The 27050-nt window shown below is 36.2% G+C and overlaps 1 pseudogene; it reads right to left on the bottom strand.

The window, feature by feature from the left end:
- Positions 1–1724: 1724 nt before the first annotated feature.
- The window catches only part of LOC127153657 (NACHT, LRR and PYD domains-containing protein 3-like), a 44827-nt pseudogene continuing 19501 nt past the window's right edge, over positions 1725–27050 (bottom strand).

Consider the following 27050-nt stretch of genomic DNA (forward strand, 5'->3'; position numbering starts at 1 on the left):
GCGGATTCCAGTACTTGGTGGACTGGGAAGGTTACGGTCCGGAGGAGAGAAGTTGGGTACCTGCTAGAGACATTCTGGATCACTCTCTTATTGATGATTTCAATCAACAGGTACAGGAGGCTGGGAACGTCAGGGGACGTTCCTAGGAGAGGGGGTACTGTCACGGTGCATGGATCGGCTGTGTTCTCAGGTCTCGTGATTTGGTGTCTTCTGTGGTTACGTCATGCTCATTGGAGTCAGCTGCCAATCAGTCCCCACACCAGGTGTCACACATTACCGTCAGCTACATATACTCACCTCATTCTCTTCTTCCCCGTCTGATAGTTGTACCGGACGCTGGACTGTCGTGTTGGTTTGTCTTCATGTCTTCAGTTGGATTGTTTATCTCGTCGTCGATCGTTTGTCTGGATGTGTATTTCGTCACGGGAGATTTTCACCTCATCACCACCAGCCATCTAGCCCCTGCGCCACCCAGCCGAGAGATCCCATCGTCACCCACGGAGTTCATCAGCGTCACCACGGAGTTTGTGTTCACCATTTGTCTTTAATAAACATTTGTGTTCACCTGCAAGTGCTTCCATCTCGTTCATTCCGTCACCGTCCATTGCAAGTGTATTCATTATTGTGTTTGTTTTTGATAAGTAAGTATATATATATATTTTATTGTTTAATCAGTTTAATGATTTACTTGAACTGTGTTATATGTCTGTGTTTGCAAAATATTTTTCTCAATCTAAATGATTAGTTAAATGTAGCAGTCCTGTTGCATTTGTTGAATAATATTTGCAGTCCTGTTAAATGTTTGCAGTCCTGCATTTGCTGAAAAAATAAAATAAGAGTTTTGTTGATACTTTGCTGTGTTTGTGGCTTTCTTTACAGCGTTTATAAGTGCATATGACGCATTTTTGTTAAGAAGGCCAGCAGAATTTAAAATATATTAAGTGCATGGTAATCTACAGACGTTTACTGAGATATATGATCGTCAGTTTACGGAGATTTAACTGCTTGTACCCTGGATTTTGCGGGGCATTTACTTCTCGTGCACAGGACAACACGTGAATTTACCGGTGAGTGCGTCAACATTTCCGTCTGTGTCTGGGGGTTTATCGCGTTAGTGAGCAGACTGGAAAACTGCCGCGCACAAAAAAGTCCGTGTCAAGGAATCAGAAACGCCAGTGCACATACACGGAAACTGCCGGAAACGAGCCGTTTACAGGTTTGTGCGTTGATGTGAACAGTCCGGAAACGCGCATTTTCATGCAGTGATAGTAACTGATAACATTCTTCAATGTTTGTCACTGTGTTGAAAAAGTTAAGTCAAATATTTAATAATTTTCTTAGATGAATATATGTGCTACTCATGCTCTTTTTTTTTCCCATGCAAGAATTAGCATGATCTTACGAAGTCTGAAAACAAATAGAGCCAAACAAACGAAATGTGAATTGTGTCAACTGCTACCTGAACAGGATGACTAATTCTAGTGGAGTAAAAAAATACTCTTTACAAGAGCGTGGAAAGTTTAACACATTCAAACTTAAATGAATGTGCTGCTTTCAGTGTGATAGTTTGATTTGTTTCAGTTTTAATCGTTTTAAGGGTAAAACAGCAAGACTTAATTTTTGTGTTGATGCTTTGTGAAGTTGTGCTAAAAGAAATATCTTAGACAGAAAGACTGTTACTAAATTTCTTCATTTTAATTTATTCCTATTATGATGACAGTTCACGAAGTGGAGTCTTTGTGAGCTAAAAACATACACAAACATACGTGAGCTAAAAGCATATACAGTCCAACAAACAAATTTTGAAACATGTTTGATAATACCAATCAGGGTAACACATTGCAAGCCAAATACAAAATAACAAAGTCTACAGGCAGGAGGGCTAAGCAAGCAAGTCTGGGAACAACTTAATTCACAGATAGACAACTTGCTGCATGGATCTCATGTAAGGTCTCTTAAAACTTTCTTTATTAACTCTTGTTTGATTTCTTAAACTCTTCTGTTGTTTTCTTCATTTGCCTTCATAAGTACAAAATATATTGCACCACAGACGGGCTTCAAAGAACATGCCCGGGCATAACACTTTTTTCAAAAGCACAGATGGATTAGATAGTCACTGACTTGGATAATCGTTTGCCATTTTAATCTATTGAGGAGCCACTGATGGCTATAGGGACAACTGTTTGGAAGAACCTTTCATCCCAAAACAATGCCTCTCATCTCATTCATTCTTGTTCTTATTCAAAGGTGTGAAACAACTAGAGTGCTTGACGGACCAACAGATCCAAGATCGCTGTAACACTTTCATAACACATGTTGAAAACAAAATGGCTGAAACACCTCCTGATCACAAAATGGACGCTGCCATAAACAGGTGTCATCAGGAAACAGGAACAGGAGGTCAGAAGTATCAGATCAACACATGGGCATCATAAACATCAGGAAACAGGAGGTCAGAGGTGTCTGTTGGACACCTGGGTGTCATAAACGGCAGGGAAACAGGAACAGGACGTCACAGGTATCATAAATCAGGGTAATAAATCAATTTTTGACACAACGTCCCTCATATTTTCACAGGCTTCAATCCAAAAACCTGGAGAAGAGACGATGAAGCAGGATTCAATTCAACTATACTTGGTATAAAAAGAAAATAACATCTGATTCTGATGGGAAATGAGAAATTGTTTAATTTACTTTAATGCAACAGATTGCATTAGTGAAATAATAATGTGTAATTATTCAACAGCATGTTATTATATCGTTTAATCACAGCCCACCTTAGAGTTTTCAGTGAATAGTTTGGATCTTGTTTTAAGTCATTGAGCTCCTTCACTCCTGATTGTCCAGGATCATTTCCTGTGAGATCCAGCTCTATCAGGTGTGAAGGGTTTGACCTCAGAGCTGAAGCCAGAGCTTTATAACCTTCTTCAGTGATACTGCAGTTAGAGAGTCTACAGAAAATAAATCCATGATTAACAGTTAACTTTGGTTAAATTTTTTTTTTTTAAATATATGACACATTTTTGGGAAAATTTGTACATTTTGTAAAACAGGGTCCATATTCACAAAACATTTTATCCTACCACTAAGAATTCTCCTAAATAGCAATAAACGATTTTAGCTAAGAGTTTTCTCTTAAAACCCATTAACAAAGCTGTTGAGACAAACTTTTGGACCTAAGGAACAGAGAGAAGTCTTAAGCTAAGCTTAACTTGACCGCACTGCTAAGGATGATATCAGCATTCTTATTAACTATGCACAGTGATTGGCTGATAGGGGAGGAGTCTCTATCAGAGAGTTATTCATGGAAATATTAAAAGTGCAATATTATGTTGCCATATTAAAATATTGTATTGGTTTTAATGGTAACTGTAATGGTGCCTATAGGCCTCTACTGGTAACTGTCTAAAAGGAAGCACACACTTTGCTCAGGTGAGTACGTTCATTAATTCATTCAACACTGCATATTATATTATATGCATAATACTGTATACGATGCAGCCTGTCATCCATGTCAATTGTAAAAATGAACTCTAACAAATTACTCAGCTTTTGTGTCCTAAAAGAAACTGAATGCCTTCAGTTAAACAACAACAACAACAAAAAAAAAAAACAAGAAGCAGAGGTTCATCATGTATAAAACAGCTCTGTATCCCCTGCTCCATTCACATTCATTTCTATATAGTTGGCAAGGATTCTCTACCAGAGCTGTGCAATCCTTTTTTCATGCAAGCATGTTGTTAAATCTAAATCAGTTGTTTATTTGGGCATTTCAGTGTGTGTAAGTGAATGTTTATGAATGTAAGAGTGTAAATAATATTTTGTGAATCAGATTGCAATTTGTATCTTTTGTGTTTTTTCTAGTTTTACAGTTGTGTCAAGTAAAGTATTCATAGCATGCAAAGAAGAACGTGTGACAGAGCTTTGTTTCTGTTAGCTATCTGTCAGCACCTTGTTCAGAACAACATTACATGGAATTTGGCTTTGGAACCAACTCCATTTGGACTAAAGACTTTCTGACTTAAAGACTTTGGACCAACACCTATTATTCTAGAGATCTTCACCTGTTCTGTGTGCTCTTTGTGTGGAGCAGCTGCCTGATTGCTGTCTCCAACACAGAGAGCAGACGAAATGACAGAAGCCGAAATGATGGTGACATTCAATCAGCATTAGTAAGTTCAGCAAAAACTGCCATTTTTAGGTTTACATTTTGTACAGAGCCACTAAAGCATATAATATGGCAGGCCTAGTGTTGTTGAGTGTAGCTGATGGTGAAATGTACTCACTTGAGTATCTTCAGCTCACACACAGGATTCTTCAGTCCCTCACAGATCTCTTTGACTCCTGAGTCCAGCAGACAGCTGTTGTTCAGGTCCATCTCTTTCAGGATGGTTTTGGAGGAGAGAACAGTAGCTAGAACTGCACAGCTTTTCTCTGTCAGCTCACAATTATTCAGCCTAAACACAAAAACAACATCATTTATTATTCAGCACATATTCAACACACATCAGTTAAACATGTCTTCATATCTGAACCTGATTTTACCAAGTATGACATGTTCCTGGATCAACAACTTTGCTGACCCTGGAACAACATTGTGATTAACCAATCAGATTTGAAAAAACAGTTTATAGTTTTTGTGAAGTTTAGGCTTACAATCAGTGTTTGGTACTTGTATATCTATTATTTTTCTGATTTTATTACTCACAGGAAAGGTTAGGTTTAGGTGTAGGGATGTGGTCAAGATTAAATTTTTTGATTAAAATGTTGTTCCATGGTCAGCAAAATATGTTTACCCAGGAACACATCTAACTCAGCAAAATCAGGATGTGCTCTGCTCACACATGTGACTGACAGACTTGAATTAACAGAAGCTATAATAATGTGTACATCATGTTCACTCACTTCATTTTCTCCAGTTTGCTATGAGAGTCCATCAAAAGAGCTGAGAGTTTCTCCCCATCCAGGTCTCCTAATTTATCTCCACTCAGATCCAGTTCTTTCAGTACTAATGGATTTATACCTAGTACTTCAGTGAGATACTCACACGCTTCCTGTGCAGCAAGTTTTTTCAAAAATCTACAGGAAATAGAAAAGAACTGAAATTAGATACTCATAAAATTACACAAATCAGGGAATAGAGAAGCATAATTTGTAATTATTCATGTTAATTATGTACATTATTTTTTGTGTTAGAAAACATGAGTGTCAGACTAATAAAATTCAGTTGTGTTATTGATTTTTTTTTTTTTTTTTTTAAACTTCAGTAAATTATTTTTCCTGTCATTCTAATTCTGCATGTACACTACTGACTCTAAGTCTGTCTGGCTTGTTCAAAATATTTGAAATCTTCTATCACCTGATGGTCTTTAATTTACAGCATCCAACCTGCTGTAAGTCAATGAGCCCCTCCACTCCTGATTTTCCAGGATCATTTCCTCTGAGATCCAGCTCTGTCAGGTGTGAGTTTGATTTCAAAGTTGAAGCCAGAGTTTTATATCCTTCTTCAGTGATACTGCAGTCTGAAAGTCTATATAAAATATATAAAAATAAGTACAGCAGGTAATGCCTTAATATCACCTGCTTCATTTAAATTTACAAATACTACATAAAATGTTAAAGTTGTCAGTTGTCAAAGAAAAACAATAATAAAATGTATCAACAATTATCTAGATTTTTATCATTTGATCTAATCCAATAGACATTTTGAAATTTATTCTGTATCTTTGTGATTTTGTGAACGTTGTTTGTCCTTTTTCTCTGTTCCTGTTTCATGTGTTGTCTCATTACTCTCTGATTGTTTACACCTGTCTTGTTAGTCTAATATCCCCTGTTTATTTAAGCCTTTGTGTTTTCTGTGTTCATTGTCTGGTATTGTCCATTGATGGATGTATCATTGGTGTTCTCATTTATTCTTGCTGCTCCCTTGTCACCTTGGTTTCTCATGTTTTGTTGATTTTGTTTGCATTAAAGAGTTCACCAGATCAAACAAGAAGCACAAAGATACAGAATAAACTACACATCAATACAATAATATTTACAAGCAGAAATGTACATAAATGAAAATACACACTTCAGTTTCTCTAATATGCACTGTGTATTTTCCAACAGAGGACAGATCTCCTCAATTCCTGAGTTTCCTAGTTTATTCTCACTCAGATCCAGCTCTATCAGGTTTGAAGAGTTTGAATTGAATGCTGAAGTCAGAGCAACACAACCTTTTGCAGTAATACTGTTATTATTCAGCCTGCAGAGAAAAAAACAAACAAGGAAACAAACTTAGTTGATGTCAGCATCTTCTTTAAGGAACAATGACAGTCCTTATCCAAGCAAGCTACTTGGAGCAATATAATATAAAATAATATTATATTTTAAAGATTTTCAAAATAGGTTTTACATTTTATGTAATAAATCATGAACAGTACTCACTTCAGTGTGTTGAGTTTACAGTGTTTATCCTGCAGAAGAGCAGCGATCTGATTTACTTGTGTGTCTCCTAGTTCACGTTCACTCAGATTCAGCTCTCTCAGGAGTAATGGGTTTTTACTGAAGAATTCCAGTCAGATATTGACAGGCTTCATCTGCATCAGGACCCAAAAACCTGAATGAATAAATGATGAAAGAGTTTATTTGGTGGTAAGCTATCTCTTAACATTTTAAATATAAATCATTTTAAAACAAATTTTTAATATAAATAAATAAAAAAAGTTGTTTTAACTTAAAAAGCTAAGTGTTCATGCTGCCTTAGGCCCTGTCCACATGGAGATGCATTTAGCGGTGTACACAAAAATTTTATATCGTAATGTTGTTTCGTCCAGATGGATTCAGCATTTTGGGAGAGTGAAACCACTATTTTTTAAAAGGTCCCAGAGTGGATAAATGTAAAAACAATGCCCTTGCGTTTTTTTGTGTACAGCCAATCTGTATATTTTGTGAAACGGTGATGTCATCACCCCACGTCTCGCCCCTAGTCAGACACTACTACGTCACATAACAGCAATAACAACATAAACAAACATTGAACAATTGTCTTTTTATTACTAACATTAACATTGATTAATTAACATATTGTTCCATGTTCGTTTTCTTGTGGTTGTGTTGGGTTTTGTATACAGCACACAAGGTTTATGCGCATGCTCCAAGTCTTCTTCTCCATTTTTGGTATATCTCTGTGGCAGCAATTGAATTACAAGTGCCACATACTGGTCTGGCATGTGTACTACATTGTCGGTTTAGTTGTTTTGTGTGTATGCAAATATTTTTTGAGACAAGAAAAAAAAAAAAAGATTGAAAAGGGAAAACTCTGGCTTTGTGTGGATGTGGCCTTAAAATTTTAAGTTTAGTCAACTTAAAATGTTAAGTTGTATTATGCAACAACCTTGATATTTGAGTTGAGTAAACTTAAAATGTTAAGGCAGCATGAACACTTACTTTAAACAACTTTTTCTTTTAATCTGCATTTTATCTGTAGTATTATTTCATTATCTTTCACCTCAGTGTTTTCAGTTGACAGTTTGGATCCTGTAGTAAATCATTGAGCTCCTTCACTCCTGATTGTCCAGGATCATTTCCTGTGAGATCCAGCTCTATCAGGTGTGAAGGGTTTGATTTTAGAGCTGAAGCCAGAGCCTCATAACCTTCTTCAGTGATGCTGCAGTTTGAAAGTCTAGAACAAGAATGAAAATGTAACATTAAGATTAATCGGTTATTACTGTATATCCTTTAACAAATTAATTAAAACAATAATTTTAAACAAAACCTATGACTTAATATGGATGCAAACAAATGGCCCAGAATCCATTAATATGTCAGACAGCAACTCACCTGATTTTCTCCAGTTTACATTTCTCCCTCAATCCAACACAGAGCAGCTTCACTCCTAAATCTTGCAGATTATTATTGCTCAGGTCAAGATCCTTCAGACTGCTGGAGTCTAAACTAAGAACTGAAGCAAGAGCTGAACAGCTTTTCTCATTTAGATCACAGTTACTGAGCCTGAAAAAAAGGTTCTTAAATTATTCTCATTCTATATTGCACAATGTAAAACAAAAGTAAACATGATTTTTTACAAAAATAAACCACATTTTTAAATGAAGCATTTATCATACTGTCCATATGTCTAAAAAGTAACTCATCATTAGGCCTATAATATACAGATACATTAAACCAGCACATTATTTAACCTAATTTGCAAATAATTTCTAAAAAATTTTTATTTGACTCTGTTTTGTCTGTTGTCACACAACTTACGCTAGTATCTCCAATTCACACTTTATATTCTTTAGTCCAGTGCAGAGAAGCTCCACTCCTGAATCCTGCAGATTATTATTGTTCATATGCAGCTCTTTCAGATTAGAGTCTGATCCAAGAACTGTAGCCAGAGCTGTACAGCTTCTGTCTGTTAAATTACAATCATTTAACCTACAAGGGAAATTTAATCAAAGAATTGGGTAAATACATAGATTTGGTAAATACAAAAATGTAAATATTTTTACCTAAAAATTACTTAATGCTCATAGGTCAGCAATTTTCAGGCACAGTGATATTTGCTAAATAAAACAAATCTTAAACGTGACAAAAAAAAAAAAAAAAAAATCCAAGGTTTATGGTTTTAATGTAGGGCTGCAGCTAATATTATTTTGATATCTGTAAATTGTTTATTGAATAATTAGGACTCAGTACTTAAGTCTAAACTTATTTCCTTTTTTATATTAAAAATCCACATTATGCTGCCCTTGAATCTGAAATTGTATTTTTGTGTATGATTTTATTATTTAATTTTAATATATTGCAAATTATTCCCCTGGTACTTTTATTTTGAAATCGCGATCTCACAGCCTGGATGCGCGGATGTTTACAAACGAAAGAGAAGGAATGATGGCGCAGTACAGCTCAGAAATGCGATCTTTTAACAGTTTAGTTCTGGAAAACATTTGACTGTGAGTAGTTTACGAAGCAATCAAGTTATTATGAATGTTTGAATATAACAAACGTTTTGACTTTGATGTTGTAACGAACACTGTTATTGAACAGAATCGTTATAAATAAGAGCAAACAGTTAACTGTAATCAAACAGCATTACTGCAGTTATGTTTTATAGTAATGTTTATTTACATATTGTATTTTCTATATTTTCAGTTTTACAGTAAAGAATAAATACCAGGAAAAGTATGCCTTGGAACTTATTCTAAATGTTTGCTAGCCATCTAATGGAGCACAGTCTCGTTCTATGAGGGCAGAATACACATCATCTAATAATGTGTAAACTGGAGGCAAAGAAAACAAACATTGTGAATGTACCTAAGTAGGGTATGATATATGTTATATGAAAAAAAAAAAAAAATTCAAAACAAAACTGCTTGCCCGACATATTAAAGTTGTTTAAAACCCTCATGCAGTCTTCGGGGTCTTTTTGACCCGCAAATGACTTTCGCTTAATTTTTAAAAAATGTTCGCTTTGTCGAAATGACATGAAACTTCCTAAACCTGTGGGCACTATCTAGATCTAGATACAAAAAAAAAAATTTCATTGGAGTGATATCTTGATTTTATGTTAGTGTTAAAAAAAAAAGTTACGTTCATGGTCTTTGGGGTCTCTAGAGACCCCATGCAACAAAATTAAATTTTGTAACAAAGTAATAGTTTTTTTTTTTTTTTTAAACAAATATTTTTTTCCTGTTTATTAATGTTTTTACTACATTTGTGCCATTTTCGGAGGATTTACTATGATTTTTTAAATATATATAAATTAATAAATAAATATTAAAAAATAGGTTTTTTAAAAATTATCATTTTTACCAGTAGATGGCTACAGAGCTCCACTGTTTACTATGTGCTATTTGACCAAATAAAGGTATCTTTTTACAAGTTTTGCAGTTGGATTGATATTTACATATAATAAAATCACAATTATAACAATTATAACAATAAAAATTACAAGATAAAATCAAAAAAAAAAAAAAAAAAAAACTGACTTTCAGTTAGTCAAATAGCACATAGTAAATAGTGGAGCTCTGCAGCCATCTACTGGTAAAAATGATAATTTTTTATTTTTAAAGGGGCATTTTCCAAATGATGGGCAAAAATCTTACACCAAACCATGTCAAATGGTCCATGGTATACCATCAATGAAAGTTAAAAATGTGGGTCTTTCATAAAGTGAATTTTACACAAAAAGCTGTTTTTGTGTAAAAACCTATTTTTTTAATATTTATTTATTAATTTATATATATTTAAAAAATCATAATAAATCCTCCGAAAATGGCACAAATTTAGTAAAAACATTAATGAACAGAAAAATATTTTTATTTTTTTTTTTTAACTATTATTTTGTTACAAAATTAATTTGTTGCGTGGGGTAAAAAAAACCCAAAGACCATGAGTGTCGTACGTACTGCGAGGTCCGCACAAGGGTTAATTTAGAATGCTGAAGAAGAAAAAAAAAAAAAGAGAAACCAACTAAATGTTTACTGGTAACAATTACACTCACTCAAAATAGTAATTATATATATACAATAGTGCCTTTACAGTTAATGTTCTCCTTAAATATAATAAAGTTTCATGTAGCATTTTAAACCTACATTTATCTTAGAAAAATGCATATTTTAGTTAGAATTATTGCGCTCCATTTCTAATGTGCTCTATTTGTTTGATGTGCATGTGTGTGTTGGTGCTCGATTAACGAAGTCTGTGAAGTTCACAGAGACTTGGTGGTGCAGTACTTTCTTAAATTTACATGTAAACATAACAGCAAGTGTATGTTATACACTGAGAAAAGAAACATCTCCAAATTCTTTAAACAGCACGCATTAAACAGCACACACATCATGTTACACTATTTATGTTTGAAGTTAATCATAATTTGTTTGAAGTGCATCATATAAAACATTCTCACATTTGCTTCCTTAAATTTTTCCACAGGAGCAGATTCTGCATCCTTCACTATATTTTGATGTGTTTTAATCCATAGAAATATTATTCACTATTATAAAGTGACATAATATGCAGATATCATCAGTGCACCAAATTGATTTTGACAAATCATACGGTTATAATTTAACCATATACAGGTTTAAATAATTTGTATTGTATTGTAACTAATGAATATGAAAACTGAAGATGGTATATTCATATAAACTATATAGAAAGAATAATTTTGGCATGTTGTTCGTTTAGAATTAACTTGCAGGTGGTATGTGATTTAATGAATTATAGAGGGTTATCTATATATATATATATATATATATATATATATATATATGTTTTTAAGATGGGTGCAAAATATAAAAAAATACTAACAAAGCTTTTTTGGAGTTTTTTATGACTGGTGATAGTCGAATGAGACACTCGTCTGATTTCTTGAATTTCTGAAGCTCAAACTCCTCCATCTCCTCCTCTGATGTCAACAACACAAAGGCCAAAGCAGACCACTGGGCAGGTGAAAGATCAGAAGATGCCAGACTTTCTTCTCTAAGGTGGGTTTGAATCTCTTTTACCAAAGTTTGGTCGTTCAGTTCATTCAGACAGTAGAACAGATTGATGGATCTATCTGGAGAAAGATTATCTTCAAATTTCTGCTTGATGTACTGAATTATTTCCTCTGTGCTCTGGTCACTGCCATCTTGCTGTGTCAAAAGACCTCTTAAAAGTGTTTTTTTAGACTCAAGTGACAAACCAAGAAGAAAGCGAAGGAAAAGGTCCAGGTGTCCATTGTCACTCTCAAGTGCCTTGTCCACTGCAGTCTTGAGCAAATCAGTCATGGTGTCATTTTGGTTTTCATGTTCTGTAGACTTTTGAACAAATACATTTTTCTTGTAGATGTCTAGAAACAGATGTGCATAAAGTGCTGCAAAAAACTCTTGAATGCTCACGTGAACAAAGCAGTACATGGTACCAACAGTGATCCCTGTTTCCTCCTTAAAGATCTGGGTACACATGCCTGAATACACGGATGCCTTATAGATGTCAATACCACAGGCTTCCAGGTCTGTGTCATAGAAAATCAGGTTGTTTCTTTCCAGCTGATGAAATGCCAGTTTCCCCAGTGAAAGGATGACATCTTTATCCCAGGAAACATCTGGTGTATATTCTCCATCATACTTTCGTCTACTCTGCTGCATCTGAAAGTGGAGAAAGTGTGTATACATTTGTGTCAAAGTCTTAGGAGTATCTTCAGTATTTGATTCCTGCTGTGTTTTGGAAGCATCATCAGCCTGATTATTTTTCAGATCATTATTTCTTTTCTCCTTCAAAATGTTCTGGAGAACAGTGGCTGAAATCCAGCAGAAGACTGGGATGTGGCACATGATAAAGAGACTCTTTGATTGTTTAACATGATCACCCATCTGTGATTTCTTTCATCATCTGATTCTCATCTGTGAATCTTTTTTTGAAGTACTCTTTCTTTTGTGCATCATTGAAACCTCTAATCTCTGTCACTCGGTCAATACATTCAGGAGGAATTTTACTGGCAGCTGCTGGTCTGGTGGTGATCCAGATGAGAGCAGAAGGAAGCAGATTTCCTATGATAAGGTTTGTCAGGAGAACATCCAGAGAGGCTGGTGAAGATACATCACGCCACATCTCATTCTTCTCAAAGTTTAGAGGAAGACGGCATTCATCCAAACCATCAAGGATGAAAAGGACTTTGAATTTATCACTTCTTGTAAGGTTCAGGCCTTTTGTCTCTGGGAAAAATTGACTTACAAGGCTCATCAAACCTTGTTTTTCTTTCTCCTTTAAGTTAATCTCTCTGAATGGAAGAGGAAATATAAAGTTGATATCTTGATTTTCTTTTCCTTCAGCCCAATCCAGAATAAACTTTTGAACAGAAATGGATTTTCCGATGCCAGCAACTCCTTTTGTCAGTACAGTTCTGATCTCCTTGTCTTGTTCAGGTGCTTTGAACAAATTTGTGCATTCAACCTGTATCTCTTGTGACTCAGCACGTCTGTGAACATTTTCAATCTGTCTCACCTCATGCTCAGTATTGATCTGTTCACTACCACCCTGAGTGATATAGAGATCTGTGTAGATGTTCTTCAGAAGTGTGGAGTCACCTTGCATTGCATTTCCTTCAAACACACACTGATACTTTTTCTTCAGGTTCCATTTAAGTTGTCGTTGATGAATGAAGGTCAGCTCATCTGAACAAACACAACAAAAACACTTGATCCTACTTTTCTTTCCTTATTTTATAAGTGAGAGTATGAAAGATGCTCATTAACCTCTTACCTTTTAGAGTGTCTGCAAGTTCATCTTGCTTCATACTTTTTAGAAAGTAAAGTGTGATATCAAGAGCTGCTTCTTTGACACTACACATGTCCTCTTTAAAGTCCTGGATAAAGTATTGTGTGTTCTCTTTTTTTAATATTTTCTTAAACTTTTCCAGCTCAGTCTTTAGAAATACAGTTATTTTGGACTCAAGGTCCTAAAATCAAAGAATAAAAACAAAAATTACAACAATAAAATGTAATAAAATCTTACATCAACATATGAAGATGAAGTCAAACAAGCTAAAGACAGGCAACCGTATAAAGCATTTTTGAAGCTGTGATAATTTAACTACAAAATAGCAGTGGTATAGACAAAAAATACATTCTTAGAACATCAGTATCACCAGTATTTAATCATCAGTTATCGTAACAAACTTTATTCAATCATTTAAGTAAAATTATTGAAAGCACCTTGAAAAATTTCAGACCAGTGTTTTCCTATATGCAATTTAGCAGGCACACTGCCACTACTGATTTATGAGCATTGCTGCTGCAATTTTTACATGACTCATTGATGATATCGATGCAACACTAAATGTTGTCAAACTTCTTAGCAGAAACAGTATAAAAAAAAAAAGTACCAGAAATGAGTTAGGGACAATTAACTATGATTGTATATTATTCTGTTTATGACTGTATATCATTCATAGCTGTAAACTTACTAAATATTATTTGGATATAAAGGTTGTAATTTAATCATTTCTTAAATAATTTAAGTTAGAATATATAGGGTGTATCTTCCTACTGATAGCAGCACAACACATGCCAGTATGAAAGCTGTAGAGGCTGTTTTTCTGAGATATTCCTCTGCCAAAATGAAACAGAATCCATCATAGCAGGGATGTGTGCACAACTAAAATCATTAGGAAAACACTGGAGACATTATTTTAAACAAATGGAAATATGCATTTTTAATGTATTTATTTCTTAATATGAATCCTATTTATTATTATTATTATTATTATTATTATTTACTTTATTTTATAATATAAACAATATTTTTTTTTCCCTACCTGGAAGATCCAAACAAGATTTTCTAGGAAATTCTTGTTGAAGCGGTAGCTCTGGTAGGCTGATTTCTCATACTGAATCCTGTTAGCAAAATAAATGTGGGCACTGTTCATAGTGAACTAAATAAAATACAACATTTCCAATATTAGAGATATCTGTCAGAAAAAGTATTTTTTTGCAGACAAATCCATGGTATGCTCATAAGAAGCATCATACACATACACATACACATACATATATATGTATATATGAAGAGTTGTAATGCAAATGCCTCTAAAAGCCATGAATGAAAGCAATGAATTCCAGTCTTCAGTGTCACATCTTTCATCCTTCAGAAATCATTAAAATATGCTAATTTATTATTAGAATTATCTATGTTGGCAACAGTTGTGCTATCAAATATTTTTTGGAGCCTGTGATACTTTTTCTTCAAGATTCTTTGGTGAATAAAAAAGTTAAAAAAGAACAACATTTATTCAGAATATAAATCTTTCCTAACAATATGTCTTTGCTATCACTTTTTTATTAATTTAACACATCCTTGCTGAATAAATGTAATAATTTCTTTCAATTTACTGACCCCAAACTTTTTAACAGTAGTGTATATTGTTAGAAAATACAGGTGCATCTCAAAAAATTAGAATATCATGAAAAAGTTTTTTTTTTTTTTTTTTTTTTTTTTTTTTTTAGAATAATAGATAGCTAATAATATATATTTTTGTTTGTAACATTTCAAAAACTGAAACTTTTATATATTCTAGACGAATTATATGTAAAAGTAAAACGTTTTTTTTTTTTGATTTTTGATTTTGTTGATTAGAGCTTACAGCTTATGAAACTCAAAAATCCAGTATCTCAAAATATTAGAATATGTCCTAAGATCAATGAAAAAACAGATTTGCAAAACAGAAAAGCTCAAGTTCTTTAAAGTATGTTCATTTATGCACTCAATACTTGGTTGGCAGTCTTGTCCCATATATTGTCCCAAATATCCCATAGATTCTCAATGTGGTTCACGTCAGACATGTTGGCTGGCCAATCAAGCACAGTATTATCATGGTCAGCAAACCACTTGAAAGTGGTTTTGGCACTGTGGGCAGGTGCTAAAGTCCTGCTGGAAAAGGAAATCAACATCTCCACAAAGCTTGTTAGCAGATGGAAGCATAAAGTGCTCCAAAATCTCCTGGTAGACGGCTGCATTGACTTTGCACTTGATAAAACACAGTGGACCAACACCAGCAGACGTCACAACGCCCCAAATCATCACTGACTTCAGAAACTTCACACTGGACTTCAGGCAGCTTGGATTCTGTACCTCTCCAGTCTTCCTCCAGACTCTGGGATCATGACTTCATTAAATGCAAAATTTACTTTTATCTGAAAAAAAGGACTTTGGACCACTGAACAGCAGTCCAGTTCTTTTTCTCCTTAGCCCAGATAAGATGCTTCTGATGTTGTTTCTGTTTCAGAAGTGGCTTGGTAGCCCTTTTCCTGAAGACGTCTGAGTGTGGTGACTCTTGATGCACTGACTTAAGCTTCAGTCCACCCCTTGTGAAGCTCTCCCAAGTGTTTGAATCTGCTTTGCTTGACAGTCTTCTCAAGCTTTGCAGTCATCCCTGTTGCTTATACCTTTTCCTACCCATTTTCTTCCTTCCAGTCAATTTTGCATTTAATATGCTTTGATACAGCACTCTGTAAGCAGCCACCCCCTTTCAGTAATGACTTTCTGTGACTTAACCTCTTTGTAGAGGGTGTCAGTGATTGTCTTCTGGACCACTGCCAAGTCAGCAATCTTCCCCATTATTGTGGTTTCAAAGAACAAGAGATACCTGGAATTTTTGCTATAGGGATGGACGTTTATTGAAACTCAAATGTAAATATTCTAATATTTTGGATACTGGTTTTTGCACTTTTATGAACTGTAAGCTCTAATCATCAAAATTAAAAACAAAAAAAAAAAAAACAACAACAACAAAAAAAAAAAACACTTTTGAAATGTTTTACTTTACATGTAATGAATCTAGAATATATAAAAGTTTCAGTTTTTGAAATATTACAAACAAAAAAATTAACTTTTTCACAATTATTCTAATATATATATATATATATATATATATATATAAATATTAAATGTCCTTAATCTCTGAAAAACTGACTGACTGACTGACTGATGATGACATCACATAGCAATGTCAGAAAGTCATAACCAAAGCCTGTATCATCACACAACTGACATGACAAAAATGTTGGGTTTTTTTAGGAACGTTTTTTTTTTTTTTTTTTTTTTATTATTATTTTTTTTTTATAATTTTGGTTTATGTAACAGAGTATTTCAACAATTATTGTAAATTGTTACATTTGCTTCAAAAGGCAGAGTGTACACCATTTCAAGCTACATTGCATGTTATATATTACTTAGTTTCTGGCAAAAAAAAAAAAAATGCACTTTGTTATGGTCAATTATTTATGTTTTAAATTAAACTAGAAGGTAAATTGTGGTATTTAAAATATATTTTTGTTCTCACCGGTTAAGAAGAAAAGTTGCCAATTCCACATCACTCTTCATTCCCCTCTGGGCTTTTAGAGTTTCCCACCGTGTAAATTCCGCACCAATATTTACAGTGGTCTTCTGTCCTTTGTTGCTAAATCACACAAAACAAATCACAATAGGAAACGAACAGGTTCACAGCTGTGTTTATCATTTTGGGTAAACAATCAACAAAACTGCATGAGAGAGAAATAAACACTTTACTACAGGAAATTCAATTGTTACTGATATTCGCACATGCACTTACAAAGTGCAAAAGTGGTCATTCCAGTTTAGTAGTTCAAATTTACTAATTTATTTTATAAATGTATAGATGTGAAAATGAATATGCTGGTAATTTTACACATTTGATTAATCTAACTGAACAGAACATATAAAGGTTTTATTTACTAACTAAAACAAAAAACAGAGATGTCCCTGCTGCATAGTTATGTTACCTTGAACCCTCATAATAGTTTATGTTGCTGTTATGTTGCTAGCTATCTTTTTCTTATCATTAACTATGACTCATTTATAAGAAACACTGCATTGGATTAACTTCTCTCTTGCACATAAATTAATTTCAATTTAATCAATCACACAGTTCTGCTATGAGTTAATAAATTTAATCAAATCAATCAAATCAATTTAATTTCTAAACTACTTTTGATAGGAAGGGTGACTCACGCTATCTATTATTCTATGATGAAGATTCACACTAAACCCAGGAACTTTTTTTAAGGGTTTTCATGTGTGTAACAATAATCACATAATCATATGCAAATAATAAGGGTACTTAACACTGTTACATTGATTTTATTCAGCATTCATCAGCCAAAAAAAAAAAAAATGTTAATAGGAAACGTATTTCTTTTATCACAAAATTACATTAAATTAACTAGTAATGTTATATTAAACATTAGTAGTATCATGATACCAAAATTTCAGTAAAACATTTTTTTTTTTTAATTATGAAATACCTTTTGATAGATGATGTTTCTTTCTCACTGAATTTCGGTGGTTCATCTTTTGACCAGTTACTCTTCACAGTTGGAGAGCTGATCACATCTGAGCTTGATCTTATTCTAAGGACACAAAGAGGAGAGAGAGAGAGAGAGAGAGAGAGAGAGAGAGAGAGAGAGAGAGAGAGAGAGAGAGAGAGAGAGAGAGAGAGAGAGAGAGAGAGAGAGAGAGAGAGAGAGAGAGAGAGAGAGAGAGAGAGAGAGAGAGAGAGAGAGAGAGAGAGAGAGAGAGAGACTTGACTTTTAAAACACTTAAAAACAGATCTTAACTAGAAATAAGATTCCTAAACATTACCAATTGAAAACCAAATTCCCTGAATCACACACAGTCACCAACACTCCCCCAGCACCCTATTTCCATTCAAAATAAAGTGCATTATTAGTATGTTGATAATATGTATATTCAATCACCACTCTTGACTCCACTAAAGACTTAAACAGAGTTATTAAATTCACATTTTCACAAAAATTTTTACACTGATGAGATTCTAAAATTACAAGTTTAGCTTGTCCTATTAAAAAGTTGGCAAGTGTATACTGTTGCTGACAAGATCTCTTATATCTTCAACCCAGAATAAATAGACTGTTAGAAAATGTAAAACCCAATCTTTCAATAATTTTCTCTAATATTCCAAATAATGAGTCGAGTCTAGAACACTTACAAAACATATGAAACACATTATCAAGGGCATTACAAAAAGGACATACTGGTAAAACAGTCTCATTAATTTTAGACACAAAAGAATTTGAGGCTATAATACAATGTAATATCCTCCACTGAATATACCCACATCTCTTAGAGATAGGAGGCTTATACAGTAACCTCCATGATGGATAAATCTCATCTGAAACAGAAAGCCAAGACATCCATTTAGTGTCTTTGCATCAATTGTCCACAATGTGCAGTTTTTTTTTTTTCTCCCAATACAATGAAACACCAAAGCACCATAACCTTTCAACAATTTTGTCTGAGTTTTCATTAGATTCACGGCCTTTTGCAACTACTTTAAACTCAGGAAAAGGCTAAGAGATAAAACCATTCAGAAGAACATTATTAATAAAGGAAATGAACGTCTGAGGGAAAGATGCCTTAAAATTCCTCACAAATCCCTCCACAGTTCTTACTGAATTTACCCCAAATTGATCAGCAATTGCACGTACAGTTCTCCATTGGTCATCCTTTACATCAATTAAATCCATGACTTTTGTTAACCCAGCGTTCAGAAATTTAATGACTAAACATGATGACTGTCACAAATCTGGTCGGTGTCCCGTTGTCCGCTCACCACCAGATGTCACTCTCACTTCACCTCACACACAGACTGTTGCACCACACCCCGGACTACATTCCCCATCAGCCATTGCACTTCACCCGCGACCAATCAGCGGCACTATAAAAGCCCCGGGCTTTCCCCTTTCACCAGGATTGTTGAATTGTCGTATTGTATTGTTGTTATTCCCATCATTAGCGTTTCCTAGTTTCTTGTGCCCTGTTCCTAGTTTTGATCTCTCGCCTAGTTTTCTCGTTACCGACTGTCTAGCCGCCTGCCTTTTCGGACTATCGCTCGCCTTACTGGACCATTCTCTCGTTTCGCCTCTGACACACCTGTTTGCCGTTTGCTTTGACCCTGCCTGTTTTTTGACTATGTATCTGTCTCGTCCCTTCAATAAAAGCGTGCACATGGATCCGCTCGCCTCTCATCTCACTCACCCCGTTACAGAGCAATCCGTCACAAGAGGATCCAGCAGCTTCACCCCCGGACATTCAGATACAGACACTGACAGGATTCTATGCCGGATAAAGCAAGGACAACGTTCACTCGAGCAGTACACCCGTGAGTTCTTAGTTTTTGCAAATTATTCCACCCAACCGGACTGTTTTATAATTGAGATTTTTTGCGACGGCGCAAACGAGCACTTAAAGGCTAGACTCAGACGCGAGGGTCCGCGCTCATCTTTGGCTGCTTTCTTGAACTTTGCGTTATTGTGTGTGGGCTCGCCGTGTACTGTGGGGGTCGCGAAGGAGGTACGCGTCAACGCAGACAGAGCAGCCGCGCACCCCTCTCGCAAATTGGCGGTAACGCCGGATCACGACGCCACAAACAGGTTTTCCGCCTAGATCGCTCGTGAAATGGCGGCCGTGACGGAGCGTGCTCGAGCTATGGCGGCGTCAGCAGAGCCCGCGCACAAGATGGCGGCCGCGCCGGAGCGCGTTAACGCGGTAGCGGCGACAGCGGTGCCCGTTCACAAAATGGCGGCCGCGACGATGCCGGAGGGCCGCTCCGCCTCCTGCTCTGCCCCGGAGGGCCGCTCTGCCTCCTGCTCCGCCTCCTTCCCATATTCTGTCTACCTCCTCTGTCCCTGCTTTCCCCAGGTCCCAGACCGAGACGCGGATTCCAGTTCCGCCCCGGAGGGCTGCTGCGCCTCCTGTTCCGCCCCGGAGGGCTGCGGCACCTCCTGCTCCGCCTCCTGTTCCGCCCTGGAGGGCTGCTGCGCCTTCTTCCCCTATTCTGTCTGCCTCCTCTGTCCCTGCTTTCCCCAGGTCCCAGACCGTGACGCAGATTCCTGTTTCACCCGGGAGGGCTGCTCTGCCTCCTGCTCCGCCTCCTGCTCCGCCTCCTGTTCCGCCCTGGAGGGCCGCTCCGCCTCCTGTTCCGCCTCGGAGGGCTCCTGCGCCTCCTGGTCCGCCCTGGAGGGCTCTTGCGTCGCCTGTCCCACCTCCGGCTCCGCCCTGGAGTGCTCTTGCGTCGCCTGCTCCGCCTCCGGCCCCGCCCTGGAGGGTACCTGCTCTGTCGGTCCTGCCTCAATCACCGGGCCCCCCACGTGGACCTGGCCCTCCAGCCCTCCAGCCCTCCAGCCCTCGCCCTGTCTCGCTCCCACCCCACCGCTCCCCTGGACTGTTGTTCCCTTCGAGCGTCTGGAAGCCACTCCTTGGGGGGGGGGGCTATGTCACAAATCTGGTCGGTGTCCCGTTGTCTGCTCACCACCAGATGTCACTCTCACCTCACCTCACACACAGACTGTTGCACCACACCCCGGACTACATTCCCCATCAGCCATTGCACTTCACCCGCGACCAATCAGCGGCGCTATAAAAGCCCTGGGCTTTCCACTTGTAAACCACGGATTGTTGAATTGTCGTATTGTATTGTTGTTATTCCCATCATTAGCGTTTCCTAGTTTCTTGTGCCCTGTTCCTAGTTTTGATCTCTCGCCTAGTTTTCTCGTTATCGACTGTCTAGCCGCCTGCCTTTTCGGACTATCGCTCGCCTTACTGGACCATTCTCTCGTTTCGCCTCTGACACACCTGTTTGCCGTTTGCTTTGACCCTGCCTGTTTTTTGACTATGTATCTGTCTCGTCCCTTCAATAAAAGCGTGCACATGGATCCGCTCGCCTCTCGTCTCACTCACCCCGTTACAATGACACATTGGCCGATAATTGAAAAAGAGGATTAAAAAACAGAGACTCTAAAACACCATAATGTTCATCTTCATGTCTCAATATTTTAAAACAATTCCAAGATTTAATCAACCCTAAATAAAAACTGAAAGGTAAAGGATAGACTTTCTCTACTAAAGTCTTCTGCACAGAAACAACTGTTTATCAAAACCAAATCCTCCAACTTTCTTGAGTATATATAAACCAAACACAATCCAAGGCACAGGATCTGAACTAAACAGAAATATTTGTAATGATTGTAGCCTCATTGCTGAGACTTTGGATTCCAAGTGAATTAGTCCTTGGCCTCCCTCAGCTACAGGAAGATAAAGGATACCTGGAGGGAGCCAATGGCAACCATGCCAAAAAAAAATAAAAAATAAAATAACAAATGCTTTTTAAATTCCAGAAAGTAATTCTTTTGGAGGATCTAGTACAGTAAATTTATGCCATAGCATTGAAGCTGCTAGATTGTTAACAACCAAACATCTCCCCCTAAAAGAGAGATGTGAAAGAATCCAACGCCACTTCTGAATCCTATGAATTACTTTATCAGCTAGCCCTTCCCAGTTCTTTTCTGTGTAGCAATTAGTCCCAAAAAATAGACCAAGAATTTTAAAACCATCTCTGGCCCAACTACATTGTTGCGGCAGTTTAGGAGGTCCTGCACCCTGCCAGTCACCCAAAAGCAAAGATGCACATTTCTCCCAATTTATGCGTGCAGATGAAGCTTGCTGATATTTGTTTAAGGAAGAAATCAATCTCGTAACGTCTTCTGAATCTTTTATAACTACCGTTACATCATCAGCATAAGTTGTGAGTTTGACTGAGTCTACACTGGGGTCATTAGAAATACTAAAACCACTTAAACGTCTCCTGAGTGAAACTAATAGAGGTTCAATAGAAATTGCATACAAAAGACCAGAAAAAGGACACCCTTGCCTTATTCCCCTGGTTACAGAGAATGGCCTAGTTAAGGAACCATTAATCTTCAACATACTATGAATTTCATTATATAACATTTTGATGAGGGATAAAAATAAGGACCAAAACCAAAAGCTTCCAGAGTTTTGAATAAATACTGGTGATCAACCCTGTCGAACGCTCTTTCTTGATCTAATGAAAGAAAACCAATGTCCAAATTGTGCATTTTTGCTACTGTAATCATATCTCTCATTAAAAACAGATTATCAAAAAATTGTCCTTTTGGGAACACAAAATGTTTGGTCCATATGAATGATTGATGTCACATATTTCTTGAGTCTATTAGTCAGAGATTTAGATAAAATCTTAAAATTAACACATAACAGTGACACGGGACGCCAATTCTTCAGATACCCAAGATCCCCTTTTTTGGGATTAATTACAGAATTGCCCTTTGACAACTCAAAGGAAGGGTCCCTTGATCGATGCATTCAAGAAAACCTTCGTACATGTCCTGTCCAAGTACATTCCAGAAAGATTTGAATTTACAAATTCTGCTGTAAGCCCGTCCAATCCAGGTGACTTCCCAGAGCACATTTCCTGAACAGCTTGTGAAATCTCTCCAAAAGTCAAAGGCTTGTCCAACTCATTACATTCTTCCTCCGTTAATTTGGATAAGTCACATAAAAGTGTCAACTGCTGTATCATCGCATAATTCAGAACAGTACAAATCTTCATAAAAAGAAAGAGCATAAGATTGAATTTCCCGTTGATCTGTTATCACACCGACCCCTGGTATTTTCAACTGATGAAAACTCTTCTGTTCCCTTGGCTTTTTTTCAAGACCAAAAAAGAAAGATGTAGGAGCATCCATGTCATTTAGCTGTGCAAATCTGGTCCTCAGAAAAGCAGTTCTTCCTCGTTCCTCCAATACATTCTTTAAAAGAAGTTTATCATTTGTAACAGAGTCAATAAATGTTGAATTATTGCAGGTACAGTCACTGCTTCCCCCAATGATAGCTTGTTCAAGGGACTTTATTCTTGCTTTAAGCATTCCAGTACTATGGACTGTGTACTGCTGGCAAAAAGAACTGATTTGTGTTTACAACATTCCACCATTGAAAATTGCTTCTCCTCTCTCCAAGGTTTCCAGAAAAGATTAAAAGAGTGAATGAAAGTGCAATCCTGTAATAATCTATTATTAAAGCGCCAATGTGATTTATAAGGTTTAGAAAGAGAAACAGAAACTACAATAGACACATAGTGATGATCTGACAGAAAAGAAGTCGTAATTGAACTACTAAAAAAAACCTACCCCTATTACCCTTTTCAACATAAAACCGATCAAGCCTAGCTCCTGACATTGTTGGAATTAGTTTTTAACCATGTGTACTGTCTAACTCCAGGAAAGGCCTCCCTCCACGCATCTACTAAATTATGTTCATTAATTAATTTCTTTAAACTCTCAGCAGAGGAATAGTGAGGTTCATTATGATTTCTGTCCAAAAATGAATCAACAGTACAATTAAAATCTCCACCAAGTACAATAATATTTTCCTGAGGACACTGTAATAAGGCATCAGAAAGTGTTTTAAAAAAGGAGATCCAGTCTTGACCAACGTTTGGTGCATACACCAAATAATTGAAAACACATTAATAAAGGAAAAATAAGCATCCCCAAAAACAATATCAGCTCTCAAAATCCAACCAGGTATTATTTCAACCACATCTGGTTGCATACTGACACATGGAGAAAAAGGATGGCAACACCTGCACTAAGGTTTGTACCATGGCTTAATAAAACACTGCCTAATCACTGTCCAATCACTATACCACTGTGCTTGATTTTGCTGATCTGTATGCGTTTCTTGCAACAAAATAACATCTGCCTGTTTTAGCCGCAGATAATCAAATAAAGCAACTCTCTTCTTTGTGCACTGACAACCATTAACATTAAAGGTCCCTATGTTCATGGTTGTCATAGTGAAAGATAAAAAAAAAAAATGCAAAAAATATAATAATAAATCACCTCAATATACATTACCTTATTTTTTTTAGTCTTTTTTTAACAGCACTGACATGTTTCCTTAATCCGTATCTTTTAGGCTGGTCAAGCTCTTCCAGTGAAGCTTTTCTCATAGCCAATCAACGAAGAATCAACGAACAGTTGTAAATCAGAGAAATACTTCTCTAGTTTTGGTCTTCGCTCGTTAAAAGTATAATTGAGAAAATCATTAATCTGTTGTACTGTATAATAAGGTGGTTTTATTTGTAAGTTCTGTTTTTTTTTTCTCTGCAGAACTTCCTTGGGAACTGACATCAGTGAAATAATCACCAACATCAGATTCCTCACTGTCAGAATTTATATCTGCAGACTGAGCCTCACCTCCCTCAGATAACTGATCCACATCAACCTGTGACAGGCCAACCGATGCTTGCAAGTCCAGAGATTCTCCGACTCCCACGAGCTCATCAGGTTCCATGGGGTGCGCTGAGTTAATGTTTCCCGCAGCGACGGCCTCAGATCCACCGCTCGCTGTTCACGGAACACTTTCCCGCATTCTCATTGTGATGGATCAATGCGTCCTCTTTCGGATTTTCTTCGCCTTTTGACAATGAATCTGATTCAGCCCGCTCATCAGTTTTATCACTGCCATCCTGGTTACCATTTACAATGGCTGGAGCCACTTGCTCCGAAGGTGTTTTAGGCTCAGTCTCAGTCTCATTTTGTACAGTCATCTTATTATTAGTACATTTCAGTTTTGTATGTCCGTAGACCCCACAAGAGAAGCATTTAATTGATCCTTGCTGATAAAATTTATGTAATCTTTACCTGCCAAAGTCAATTTCGCTGAGACGGTCAAGTGTTCAAATTCAGCATTCAAAATCATAGCAGTAAAAGACATGACATGTTTTAAATCTGGATTTTTGACACCAAGCGGAATCATTTTAATCGACATCATAATTTTACTATAGCGGCTAAATAAGCGCTCAAGTGAATCATTTGAAATGAACGGAGGCACATTAGAAAGAGTTACCTTCTTTCTAAGTCTTTTTAGGACTTGACAACGGTAAAACAGGCAAGAAAAAAAAAATCACCAATAGATAAACCAACTTCCACTAGATGGTGAACCATAGACTCTTCCCTCAAAAACACAACGGCAGCATGGTTCATTCTAGATGCCGACAAAATGTTACGAGCACCTATTTCACTACTAATAGCAGTCAAACAGTCTGCAACAGTGATTGACTCGTCCGGTAAACATTTACAACCATGTCGGGCTGCTAAGGTAGCAAACCCATTGGAATCTGCCGGCATCTTCACAACCCTCGATTAATTCTAAATTACAACAAAATAAACAATACTAACTTTTCAAAATAGTAAAGAAAAAAGAATGAAGACTCAAGCCGCCACTTGACCAAGACTTTGACTTTTACAAACCTATTATTTTAGACAAAAATGTAAAAAAGTAAAAAATAAAAAAATAAAAAAAACATTACAGACATTTAATAATATTCATACATCAAACATACTGTATTCCTACATGTCTGCTCTAACACACAATAAATTACATTACCAATTAAAAATCAAACCTCAAAACTCATTGACTTTAACCAGGGCTTCCTTAACACCCCATCTCCATTAAAAAAAAAAAAAAAAAGAATATTATCAATATGCTTGTAACAGATATATTCCACTCGTGATTCAACCTAAAATAAAGCTACCATACAAACAGCCTTTCCTGTATTTTTCCCTGATGATAATTTAAAATTGCTAATTTAGCTTGACCTATTATATAGAACCCAATTTAACTAAACTATTAGTATACAGAAAACCTAAATTTGTTATCATCTTTCTTAACAGCACAAAAATAGGATCAAGTCTATAGGGTAATCAAAAAAACATATGGAAAACAGCATCTAAGGCAACACAAAAAGGACAATTTGATTTAACATTTTCATTTATCTTTGCAACAAAATGATGAATACAATAAAACAACCTCCACTGAAGATCTCCACATCATTTTGAAATGAGAGCTTAATACAAGTCTCCAAGATGCAAAAATATCTTCAGATACAGAAAGCTGAGATCTGGTGTCAGTTTTTCTTTTCAACTGATTTAAAGTTTTGACACACATGTAATACAATATTTTTTCCCAATAGAATAAAAAAATAGCTTTTCATAACACTTCAATAAGGAAATACAACCAGTATTTTCATTAGTTTCACAATCTTTAGGAATCACCTTTAAATGAGGAAAATTAGGCAATACAGCATCATTCTTCAAAGCATGACTTACAGAATTAGCAACTGATGGTTGCAAGGAGGATTTAAAACCCCTAATGGGCCATTCTATAATACTGACAGACTGTAAAGTAGACTGATCAGCCAGTTACCTTAATTTATATTAGTCAGATCAATAATCTTAGTGATACCAGCACCTAATACAGACACTAATAGACAAATGCACCATGACTTAATCAAAGCACATTAAAGTCAAACATATTTACAGTACTCTTTATTAATGAAAAGCTCTGCTTACAGATTAACTGACTTTTCATTTCAATTTGTGTCACATACACACCACAACAGAGAATTTAGCTAATGATACACTGTAATGCAAAACACATTAAATACCTTTTGGTCAATGATGGTTTTTTCTCACTGAATTTCAGTGGTTTATCTTTTGACCTGTCAATCTTCACAGACGGAGAGCTGAACACGTCTGAGCCTGATCTTTCTCTAAGGACACAAAGAGCAAAGAGAAAGAGAGAGAGACTTTGACTTTTACAAACCCATTACTCTACACACACACACACACACACAAAATTAACATTAACATATATAATCA

This window comes from Labeo rohita, chromosome 22 (assembly GCF_022985175.1).
Source record: "Labeo rohita strain BAU-BD-2019 chromosome 22, IGBB_LRoh.1.0, whole genome shotgun sequence".
In the NCBI taxonomy this organism is placed as follows: Eukaryota; Metazoa; Chordata; class Actinopteri; order Cypriniformes; family Cyprinidae; genus Labeo; species Labeo rohita.